This window comes from Macrobrachium rosenbergii, chromosome 8 (assembly GCF_040412425.1).
Source record: "Macrobrachium rosenbergii isolate ZJJX-2024 chromosome 8, ASM4041242v1, whole genome shotgun sequence".
NCBI lineage: Eukaryota > Metazoa > Arthropoda > Malacostraca > Decapoda > Palaemonidae > Macrobrachium > Macrobrachium rosenbergii.
In genome coordinates this window covers 50,198,598-50,211,097 of record NC_089748.1, presented here as the reverse complement: position 1 = coordinate 50,211,097, position 12,500 = coordinate 50,198,598, and positions in this window count along the sequence as shown.

The window sequence follows — 12,500 nt, the reverse complement described above, 5'->3', positions numbered from 1 at the left end:
AAATATGGGGATGATGTCTTACAAGAGTACTGTGCATATACTGCCACATACTATTTGTATATATATTCTTGTAACACACCATGTGTCCATATTTTACCAGTGAACATGGGCACAGAATATATATATATGCTCAGAAGATATGGTTGAAAAATCCAAATAGTGTATGGGTGTGTGTTTATCTTCATTCATTATATATACATTTATATATATACATATACAGTATATATATAATATATATATGTATATAAATAAATGCAAATTTTAGGTAAGATATAAATCAAGAGAGAGCACATTTCTATTCATTTGATTATATTGTAAATTTCAGGGCATACTTCTTATATGACAAAATAGTTTTTCTGCAAAAATCAGCCTTCTAACTGTCATAGTTTCATAGTTAATACAAAATAAGCATAAATTTTTTTCGTTTGCCATTTTCTCAAAAGTTAGTTTTTTCAAAAATGAATGCTTATAACTCCAAGAAGACTGGACCATATTCAATGAAACTTTTACAGAGTGTAGTATAACTATACATCCTGATTTTGCATCTGGGGAATTAATGTTTGAGTGAAATTTTTTTTATATTTTTGAAAAGTTTTACATTATTTTTATCAAATGCAAAAAAAATTAACTTAGAAGTCGAATTTTAAATTTCCCACGTTGAAAATTTTCATTATTAGTTGAAGAATAAGTGGTAAAAATTTGAAGCAATTCCCTTCATTCATAAGGTAGTTATGAGCACTTATTTTATAATGGGGCCTTATGGCATCAGGGCTCCCTTACGAAAATAGACTTTAAAGATTTAGAGAAAATACAGTCTTTTGTGATAAATGTTCAAAAAAAATTACAAAGGGTTATTAAGTATAGCGAAAAGAATTCGCAGAAAACTTTCAGAAATTTCTGAAAAAGTAAATTCTCAGCCTTTATTGTTTGATGAAATATTTGCTCTTTTTTGTAAGGTTGATTTTCTTCTCACTTGAAGAGAAGACCATGATTAACGTTCTCTCTCGCATTGATGAAGGATAATTTGTGCATTCTAGGGCTTATCACTGAATGGGATTTCCTGCCGACTTCTTTTGCTAAGTCCAGAAACCTCAATTTAAGGACATCTGAGAATTATTTTTTATTAATTGCCTGCTTACTTATTGCAAGTTAATTTTCTGAAAATTGGTACATCAAATGATTAAAAATCCGAGAATGATTTAAAAAGCAACAAGAAAACTATATTTATATAATAATAACGATTTTATGCAGTATGGCAGCCTCACTTTCACCTCATAGCTTAGAATCGAATTCAACTTGGAGAGTAACTTATATTTACTTCTTGTTTAGATTCAGTGCTTAGAGAAGTAAGTACGTCGAAACAAGTGTTAGGAAAGCGAGGTGATAGGTATTCTTCACTTAATATCAGGAACACATGTATGGTATGAATATGACCACTAGATTCTTTTAAAGACCTTAGTAATAGCAATAAAAAAAAGAAGAAAATTAAAATTTCTTGAATTACTCAGAACTTAAGCATAAATTACGACATTATTCATAGTTCTTTCCTTATTTTGATTAACTCCCATTTATCTAAATCAAGACTGCCAATACTATCATCACTTATTCGCTTATCATTTGCGTTTATTTATGTAAGGAATAGGAACTTCTCTTTATTGATAATGAATGCCAAGCTGCAAAAACTCTACACACCCCTATCGTCTGCTAATGAAATGGTAAGAAGAGGAATAGCTGGAGGTATATCTGATTATTATTTGGTTGACGCATTCAAAATTATCTCAGCATCTATAGAAAGCGATTTAGACACCCATCCCGTTTTGAATAAGAAGCAATGCATTTGTTCATGCATTTGATTTCAATGTTTCTTTGTTTCTTGAATCTACAGTTTATTCACAAAACAAGGAGCAAAAACGCTCTTCCCCAACGGAGATACTTTGCTTGTTTACAAGACCAATTAAAAGCATTTTGATACACATGGCCAGGATTCCGGCAACTCCAAAAACTGTCATGGCAACGCAGCTCTAAAATGTGGTAAATAGTGATTGCAATCAAAACATCAAAGTAAAACGAAAACACGTGTTAGGAAAATATAATTAAAACGCGTCCAGAGGCAACACAGAAAGGGGCTTTTAATAATCGACTGTCAAAATAAACGAACCTATCTGGGGAAACAACAACGCTTTATTTGCTTTTCGTTAACGGGTATTGCTGTTGATATTTTTATTATTTTCCATATCATCATGACACTATCATGATTTCTTTACAATGTCGAGGGCATTTTCATCGTGAAGTATACTATTGGTTTTTCACAGTCACTGAGAAAATTTAGTGCCTGTAGCAGTGTTGTAGGTCCCGTTGCTAAGTAACCAATTGGTTCTTAGCCACGTAAAATAAGTCTAATCCTTCGGGCCAGCCCTAGGAGAGCTGTTGATCAGCTCAGTGGTCTGGTAAAACTAAGGTATACTTAACTTTTCTACGGTGCAAATTAGACGAGAAGGTAAACGCTAACCCTGAAACGAGGGAAAATGACTATTGCAATGCTAAGTGAACTTTGAGCTTACTTCTAAGTGTCATAACATAGGTGCAAGGGAGTCATGTTAGCGCTTAGAGATATGAATATAATTTTTCTGTAAGCTCCAAAAGTTCTAATGTCAAATTATAGTTATTGGCTCCTAGGTTTATATACCTAAGTATTATTTTTATTTCCCCTGATAAACTTTTGTGAGGAGCAAAAAAAATTAAAATAGTCACATATACAGTAATGTCACGTTCCATAATTAAAAGTTTTCGTTTTAGTTTTCTGTAAAAAAAAACTATTGCGCTGGCTTTGTCTGTCTGTCCGCACTTTTTTTGTCCGCCCTCAGATCTTAAAACTACTGAGGGTAGAGGGCTGCAAATTGGTACGCTGATTATCCACCCGTCAATCATCAAACATACCAAATTGAATTGCAGCCCTCTTGTACTTCTATAGGATAGGCCGCCACCGAGCCGTGGCTAAAGTTTAATGGGCTGCGGCTCATACTGCAAAGATAAAGATATTTTCGGTGTCCTTGATTGTGTGCTGTAGCGGCTGAACAGAAACTCGATTGCGCCGAAGAAACTTCGGCGCATTTTTCACTTGTTTATTTACGTTTAGCCTAAAATAAAAAAAATTACTGTTTTATTTTAATCCCTCCAGAGTATAACAGGAGCATTAAGCATCTCATTTACTCGAGTAAACATTCCCCTTGTTCAACAAAAGTTCTTAGGAAAAAAATTTATTAACCACTGCTGAAGATGCAATAGTTGACATTGAGGTTTAAATTAATTCACATGTAGCATAACAGGACCATTGATCATCTCATTTTGCTTGATTAGTTCAAATTCTTACTGACAAAATTACTGGCCATGTGGTTGGGATGCCAAGGAAAAGGCAGCGGTCCATGTGGCGGGGAGGGGGGGGGAGACGTCTTATCGTGTGACCTTCTCCATTTAGGTCTGGATTGTGTGTGAGAGCGATCGTAGGGCGTTGTGGCCTTTTATAACTTCTGCTCGGGCGTAGGGGGGGCGATGGCCTGACCCAGGCCTCCTGTCCTATGCCAAGAAAGAGTGCCAAGCCAGTTACTGCCCCAGATAAAGCTTATCTTCTGAGTGTGCCTTAATACCCTCTGGAATGTCCGGTTTTCAACCCTTCCCAGCCTCACTGTCCCAAAAACTACCCTGACACAGGTCAGAATAGACAGGGGCCTATCTATCTGCCAAGTTAAACAGAGAGGAGGGTGTTTTATTAGCTTATTTTGGCGCTATTCTTTTACAATGTACTGTATGTATATAATAAATTATAAATGGTTGTTTTAAATCTGTGCCGACGTAATTAGTTCCTTCGTTTGAACAAAAAGAGATTTCGCCATTTATTTCCAAAACTGCTTAATTTGTAGTTACAGAGATTAATTAGCTTTCTTCTTCTTGTCAGTCCTCTGTCGCTTACAATGGAACCTTCGACGTATTTTAGAAACAACTTTCTTCACAGAGTTATGTAAATCATTTGTTTTCCTGCTCTTTTGAATGACGAGTAACTCAAAAGTCTTTTATAGAGCGACGAAATCATTTTTGGGTTTTCTCCCCCCCCCAAAAAAAAAGTCTCCCCTCTTATTAAAAAAAACAAAATTAGCAAAACGAGGTCAGGCGACAGGAAACTTATATCATATGCCTTTAATCTGCATTTCATTTCCAGCCCCCTTCTCTGTTCTATGCGGGATTCGGTGGTGTGCAAATTCGGAATGGCAGGATTTTCGTCTAATAACAGCACTTTCGGCATCGAATTTTCCATTTTTGGAAAAACAGGTTCGACCTTTGTATCGTATAAAAAATAAATGTGGTGTGCTGGCCGATTTGGACATTTGTGTTGATGCGAATGAGCGTAATGAAAGTCATAAATTATGTGTCACTGAAAGGTATACTGAGAGATGGATGGAAATTAATCGAATTACTGCGATTAAAAAATTAATTCTTTTACTCAGAAATTAAATTTCCGCTTCACAAACGATATAAAGAAAATATTTGTAAAATAGTTCAATATGTCGTTTCTGGAGTAATTCATTGGGATTACTCAGGAACCTTTTTACAAGATATGTGATTTAAAAAATGACAAAATAAAAAAAATATTGTATAGAAAAATTACATTTTCTCTTCATAAATGATATACAGAAAATAGTAATAAAATAATTCATTATGTCGTTTCTGAAGTAATATATGTGATTTAAAAAATGACAAACATTATTTTTTATATAAAAATTAAATTTCCTCTTCACAAATGATATATAAAGAACCTTAGTACAAGAAGTGTAATTAAGAAAAAATTGGCAGAGTGTAACTGCTGTATGTAATTTAAGTGCGTAGTAAATAGCCACGGCTCATTTTAATGTATGCGTATGATACAATGCACAAAGGAAAACATTACACTCCTTGTTTTAAAAAGCACGGCAGCTGAGAGTAAGTAACGCGCTACTATAATCTATATCATTAAAACTTTTGGATCGCTAAAGTTACTAACCATTAAATGAAACGCAGAGCAGTTGAGCTATTTTCGTTCACTCAGTGTAATGTATATAGTCGGTAATATATACGATTTCTGTTTTGATTTTGTCTTGTCGGCAAACTTTTGCCGAATATTTCGTTACACATTACACCAGAAGCAATGAAAGCAAGACCCCCATGATTTCCATGTCCACTATTGTCGAACAACATGAAGTCAGAGACGATTACTACCGGGAATATCAAATCCAGACATGGTCAGTGGATTCGTAATACTAATATACCACCCGCATCTGGTCAAAGAGCACCAATTTAAGCCGTTGAAATGATGGAATTAAACAGTAGGTGTAATATCCCGGCCAAATCAGGAAAGTACCCACTAGCATAAAAGCGATAATATTGTTCAGAATATGTTTACAGACCGTGATTTCCTGTAAACAGTTATGTCCATTTGGACGTTTGTGTAGTTGTAATGAAATTCTATAACTTGCTTTTTACAGAAATTGTTATCATTATTCAGCAGATGAACCTTGTTCATATGGAACACACCCACAAGGGCCACTGACTTAAATTCAAGCTTTCAAAGAATATGGTGTTCATTCGAAAAAGAAGTAACAGAAGGTAAGGTGAAATACAAAAAAAAAAAAAAAATTCTCCGTGGTACATCAGAACGCTAACGTACGAGAGTAATGAATTTCTTTAATCTGAATATCGATTCATTAAAAAGCAACAACAAGCTCAAATAAGACCAAAACGATTAATTGTATCCAACGCATTTTGATACTGGGTTTATATCGTAGTGTACAGAGCGTTTGTTTGGATTAGTATGAAATGAAATAGAATTAGCTGCACGCCTCAATGAATTTGGTCTATCATGTCGCATAAATAGAGGATCCCGGAAGCAGCAGAGTTGTGGATATTGGATGAATTACCAGAAAAATTACGAGTGATGTCTTTTTGAATAAGTGGCACATTATAGATAATCTGGAAAGGGAGACTTGGGTGTGGTTTGTACCTTGACAGAAGTTTTGAGAACCAAACCCTTGAATATTTTATCGGAGGGTATAAGAAGGAAAACAATGATCCCTGTTCAAATATGCAATGCGAATAGGAAGGTAACATAAGTGGAAATAATTATAGACGAATTTTCAGGGCAAAAGGAAAGATTGAAATGTTAAGGAAGTACAAAATAACGTCATGGTAAAATTAGCATCGTTACTCTTTTCCGTACGTCGACAATAGCATCAATTCTTGCCAAAATATAGCTATATTTTTCACTGACAAAGTAATGAAGACTAGTTCCTGCAGTGGTTGCGGTAATTGCATTGTAAAAATGAAAAAGATTTTAGTAACGAAGGAAATAATTTTATTAATGAAGGAAACCTCAAGCAGTAAGTAGATTGCAAAAGATGGATTTTTAAGGAGAGAAGAATAACTCAAGTGATAACGCGAGGGATGTAATTTCGACACAGTGTTTGTGGGAAGATACTTCCTCGTAAGTAACCTCTATCTCCCAAATTGGAGATGAAATTGCAACAATCAAACCATAATAACAAATAGATAAGATTTATTATATAAAAAAATTGGTGATGAAGGAATTATGACAAATATTCCAACCTCACGGAGGCTCTAGAATATAATAAGAGAAGGTTAACTAATAATTCATCTGAGCTATCTCTAAAGATATATTTACGTAACAACAATATCCATAGACCATGACTGCTATTTTTCATTCCTGTCGAAAGCTATGGACACAGTGAAACAGAACCGAAAAAAAACAATACTTGGAGCTCTACAATACTTTTTGTAGTGAGAAATCCTTCAAAATGAATTGGTGTAGCAAGAAAGCCTGTCTGGAAAAAAAAATCCTTGTAGAATAGGCTTTGTCTCGGATGGAAGAAAAAAAAAACAAGAAGTTGAGTACACAGTCATTTAGTCGTAGAGGAAAACAAAAATTTCTTCCATCTGAAGAGAACTCCCCAATATACTACGCTTTTATGAAGTCTTTGAATGGACAAGTCAAACATTAGATGTTTACCAAAAGGGATATTTTCTTTAAACTGGAAAATGAACCTCTCTGAAACGAGTTTCCGCTTTATTGTATAATTCGAAAATGAAAACTACTCTAAAAATTTCACATTTGATACCATTTGCGTAAATGGTAAATAAAAAGTCTTATGAAATGTCAAACCTCCGGATAACAGAATAAACATAACGCCTTAATTTCAGTTGTTTTCGCAAAATGACCTGACCGTCGCCATTCTGTAACCTCATATATAAGTTTTAAGATGAACATTTCATTATTGTATAATCCAACATCAAAATCAATTGCAAAATGGTTTAAAGTGTGCTCAAGTTCTATGACGTAGATGCATAATCATATCATTGCTGCTTTGCGAATAGAAAACCTTGTTAAGTCTGGTTTGGAGAAAAATCAACTCTAACCCAAGTCTAAAAACATATGAGTAATATTTTCACCCATATTCACCTCTCTCTCTCTCTCTCTCTCTCTCTCTCTCTCTCTCTCTCTCTCTCTCTCTCTCTCTTTCTCAGCAAAATTCTTTTATGTTAGACTCTGAACCTGTACACAACCAATAATCTAATTTTATAAAGTTCTTTGGCAATAAACAACAAAATGTTCCATGGTCTTATTACGCCGTGCGGAATAATTCCAGCTCCTGGAAAACTCATCAAGTTTGGGTCTACCCTTGAAAGTGTCGTTTAAACAACCAACTTCCTCGTATTGTTTGGTCGCCAAACAATACGAAAAGTCGACGTTGGTAAGAAAAGAGGAGGCAGACAAATTCTTGTTTCTATTGGACCAGACGTGTACATGCCCGCAGGGGACGAATGAAGGATAGGTTTATTTGTTTCTTTTACTTTTTCTGTGATTACTCACTGTTGAAACTGTGCTTTTCCAATCATGAGATTTTCTGTGTTTTTTCAGATTAGTTAAACAGATATAGTTTAAATAGATATAAACATTGATAGACCGATAGATGAAGGAAGTGATCTTTGGGGAATGAGAAAATACAAAAGCAATTATCTCTTCATTAAGGAATGTGTTAATTCCTTAGTACCGTTACCTTCTCTCTCTCTCTCTCTCTCTCTCTCTCTCTCTCTCTCTCTCTCTCTCTCTCTCTCTCTCTCTCTATATATATATATATATATATATATATATATATATATATATATATATATATATATATATATATATATATATATATATATATATATATATATATATATATATATATATATATATATATATATATATATATATATATATATATATTATATATATATATTAAAGTGATTGAGAAACCATATCGAATAAACAGGTTAGGAAAATAATCCTAAAAGCACAGGCCGATGATATAGGCAACAAAAGAGTCTTGTTTATACCAGATCAGATGAAAGTAGAATAAGATGGAAGAAAGTATATGAATTAACAGATGAAAAACCGTTAAACTAAACCCTTGGTGTTGAAGTATTGCAATATCCAGGGAAGAGGAAGAATGATTAAAATGCCAAACCTTGACAATAGAACGAAGAAACTATAGTTTAAATGTACAAACTGATGGTTTTTTTCTTTCCACAGAGTTCATGGCTGAAGAACTGGCTTCACGGGTGCTACAGTGTGGCCTAAAAGGAGAATTTCCTCTCTGAAGCTGCATGGAAAAGTTTTCAAAATACTATCTTCAGGGAAAATAGGCTCTAATGAAAAGGTAAGGGTGTTTGAGTATGTGAATCCTCCTAGTAATTCAACTTACATATGAAACTTGTGTTATACTGGAAACGAAGTATAAGATGAACCTGACCTACAGTAACTGTCAGAACTTGTAACATCCAAACAATACTTGAAGCGTTTGAAAGCAAAGTTTAGCAATCTGAGACGTATGATTATTAGAATACAAGTTCGTCGTAACCTGACCACCCAGATCGTGTTGGTGATGAGAGAACTAAATACATTTTGATGAAAAAATTCCCAACAAGTGATTAAACCTTATCTCGTGATCGGAATTAGCAGATGAAAAAGATCAATAATATATATTTTGCAAATGGCAGGGGTTCAGATGCAAAGCAAGACGAAACACTGAGCCGGGGTGATTCACTGACACTGCTTCATTGCGAACAGAGGTTTAGTGGAAATCGTCTTGATGCAGAAAAAACAACGTAATCGAGAAACTAAAAATTGATATAAACTTCATTAAATAAGAAAACGAGATGCTGTCAGGCTGTAAGAAACACCAGATGTGAAGCTGTCAGTTAAGTCCTAAAAATATTAGTTTACCAAGAACTAACTGTAATTAAGATAGGAAATTAGTTATCCACATATTGCTCATAAAAAAAGAAAAAGATTCGTGGTGCGAGAGAAGACGATTTATTCAAGCTTCAGATGCCTTAAAAATGGTATAGTTAAAACGGATATGAAATCTGGCAAACGGCTTGTTCCACTTGTCCTGTTCTAAAGACAATTGCTGCCTGGGTATATTTCCGAGGTAAATGGAGTGAGATACATTAATTAGGAAAAAATTGATAAAATGTTCTCGAGACAGATCATCCGCTTGGATGAGCTCATTCCAGCTCTAATTAAATATTACCTAATTCGATAAATAATGCTATGGATCAGCTTGAAGCAATTCACAGCACTCATAGCAGCATAATGACTAAGAGGTAGACCCAATATTTCTACCGTGAGTGGGTTCGAATCTCACTCAAGAAGAAGAAGAGGCATCCTTAATAGTTTACATCTGGAATTAAGCTAAACATATATATATATATATATATATATATATATATATATATATATATATATATATATATATATATATATATATATATATATATATATATATATATATATATATATATATATATATATTGCCAGCTGTATGAAAACCAACACTTTCTGAACCAGTAACGGACAAAGTACGCATTTGAAGAAGAATTATCTTTATCATTAAATGGACCATTGATATGACAAAAACTTAAGGTTTCCTGTAACTCATGTAACGTCTCCCTGATAATAATGATCTCCCGCTCCAGTTCATGTATCGGTCATCATCTTTAACTTTGTGAGTCAGTCTCCTGGTGTGTCTCTCTCCCTCTCCCTCCCTCTCTCTGTAATATATCACCAAGACAGGATAAGCCGGCAACGACCAGAGATGTCCAGAAGTAATTATGAGATTCGTGTCACGGCGCAGAAAGTATTGTGGAGGAGCTAACGAAGTGGTTCCGGCTACGTCTAATGGAAATTTTCTTTCTTGTAAACAAAGAGAGAGAGAGAGAGAGAGAGAGAGAGAGAGAGAGAGAGAGAGAGAGAGAGAGCAAAGATATGATTACGAAAATCATAAGACAGGAAGATTAGTAAAGAATTGGCCTTTAGGTCAATTGAATTTTCTCATGATGAAGTAAAAATTCTAATCGACGCCTGCGTTAGATCACGGACTGACTGTGTTTTTATTCAGTCATGTCGAGCTGAGAGAGTCTCATCCGGTAAACACAGTACTTACTTATAAGGGTGGAAATTACGTTATCTTAAATTAAAGCAACTTGCGCGCACAGAGTCATAAGAAAATCATGGGCCAAATAAAATCTTTTGGATCTTTAAAGATGAACAGATAAGTAACCATAAAAAAAACTTGGCATCTTATGGGGTTTGAATTGAATACATTTTAACACTATCTGAATGTGATAAAGAACAATGTAAGAGAGAAACATTCTGAAAGATTAGAAAAATGTGGGCACTCCAAGCACGCTGACGAATGAACTTTATATAAAGCCTGCTGTTATTTATTATAGTCATTTTACAATAACGTTCCTGGACTGTAATCAGATACAATTTTGCCACATTTAAGTAAGTAATGAAAGTAAATTTTTAAAGCGTAGCGTAGGAGGAAGGATATCAGAGGGCTTCGAGATGGTTCTGTCATGCGGAGAAAATGGACGATGTTGAAGAGTGTACACATTAGTATTATTGTGGCGGTGGAAGGAAGAGAGGAAGACCTTGACAGGATTGGTTAGACTGTGTGAGGAAGGTATTGGAAAAGGATGCCTTAATACTCAGGCTGCACGAGAAGGGATGTAATATGCCACATTGTGTAAGGTGGCGTTGGTGTTAGACGAAAAACTGATGAGCCTTTGTGTTGTGGAAGTCTGACTGTATATATATATATATATATATATATATATATATATATATATATATATATATATATATATATATATATATATATATATATATATATATATATATATATATATATATACATATATATATATACTTATGTATATATGTATATATATATATATATATATATATATATATATATATATATATATATATATATATATATATATATGTGTGTGTGTGTGTGTGTGTGTGTGTATGTAGCGTTAATCCACGACTCAGCATTTAAAGCATAAGTATGGCAGTGTATTTACTAAAGCACATTTTCAATGACTCTATTGTATACCATTAGGCACCACTTCATCAACTTGGAGAAATGGATCGTGAGGAATGGAACTCTAAGCAACGTGATATACATCCATTGCAGAAGCGTCTTAGCCTTGGGAAAGTGACAGGACTCAATGTCTGCATTATTTTTTTTATTTTTATTTTTTTTTTTTTGTCCTTTTGCAACCCTCAGAGAAAAATGAAAGCCGTCCCCAGGGATAAGTTTCCTTCATCTCAGGAATATGATATGAACTGGAAAATTGTTGCTCGGTTCTAATCCCTTTTCCTGTGTCGCTCTTTGTCTCCAGCCTCTCTCTCTCTCTCTCTCTCTCTCTCTCTCTCTCTCTCTCTCTCTCTCTCTCTCGTTCTTATTTCTTTCAGCAGCATATTAGCATCTCAATCAGATATTAAAAAAATTTTTATGTTCTTTAAATGAATTATTTTGTTCCTATTCCATCTGAATGATTTAATACTTCATATGCCACACTGTCAGTCACCCTGACATACACGAATAACTGATAAAATTTTACATATTTGAGTTTCTAAATCTTCCTTTTTAAAAATGTGGTTAATCCTACTTCCATTTAAAATGAGGAATTACTCACTGAAATTTTTCTCTGTGAACATGGAAAGTAACGTTTCTTAATTTTTGGTTATTTTGTGATAAAGAATCTAATGGCAAAAGTATATAAGAACGTGCCATCCACCAATAAGATCTCGGAAATCTTGTGAATCTCAGTCCTCGCATTTCGCATTTCTTTTCCAACCTTCCACGCGTAAAACATCCACCTTTAAGACGAGCTGGGTATGTTTCTACGACGGTATAAGAAGGCTCGAATCCTTTACTTAAAGATTTCTGAACGTATAGGGTATATGCTAACGAACAAAATTATCTGCGTTGTATGGTTGATGAATAAAAATATTGAATATAAGGAAAGCTTTTCTGTCAGTTGTAATTGATCGATTTTTATGGTTCAATAATGATTTTCATGTAATATTGTGATGGCTTTTAGAGTCATGCTCTATT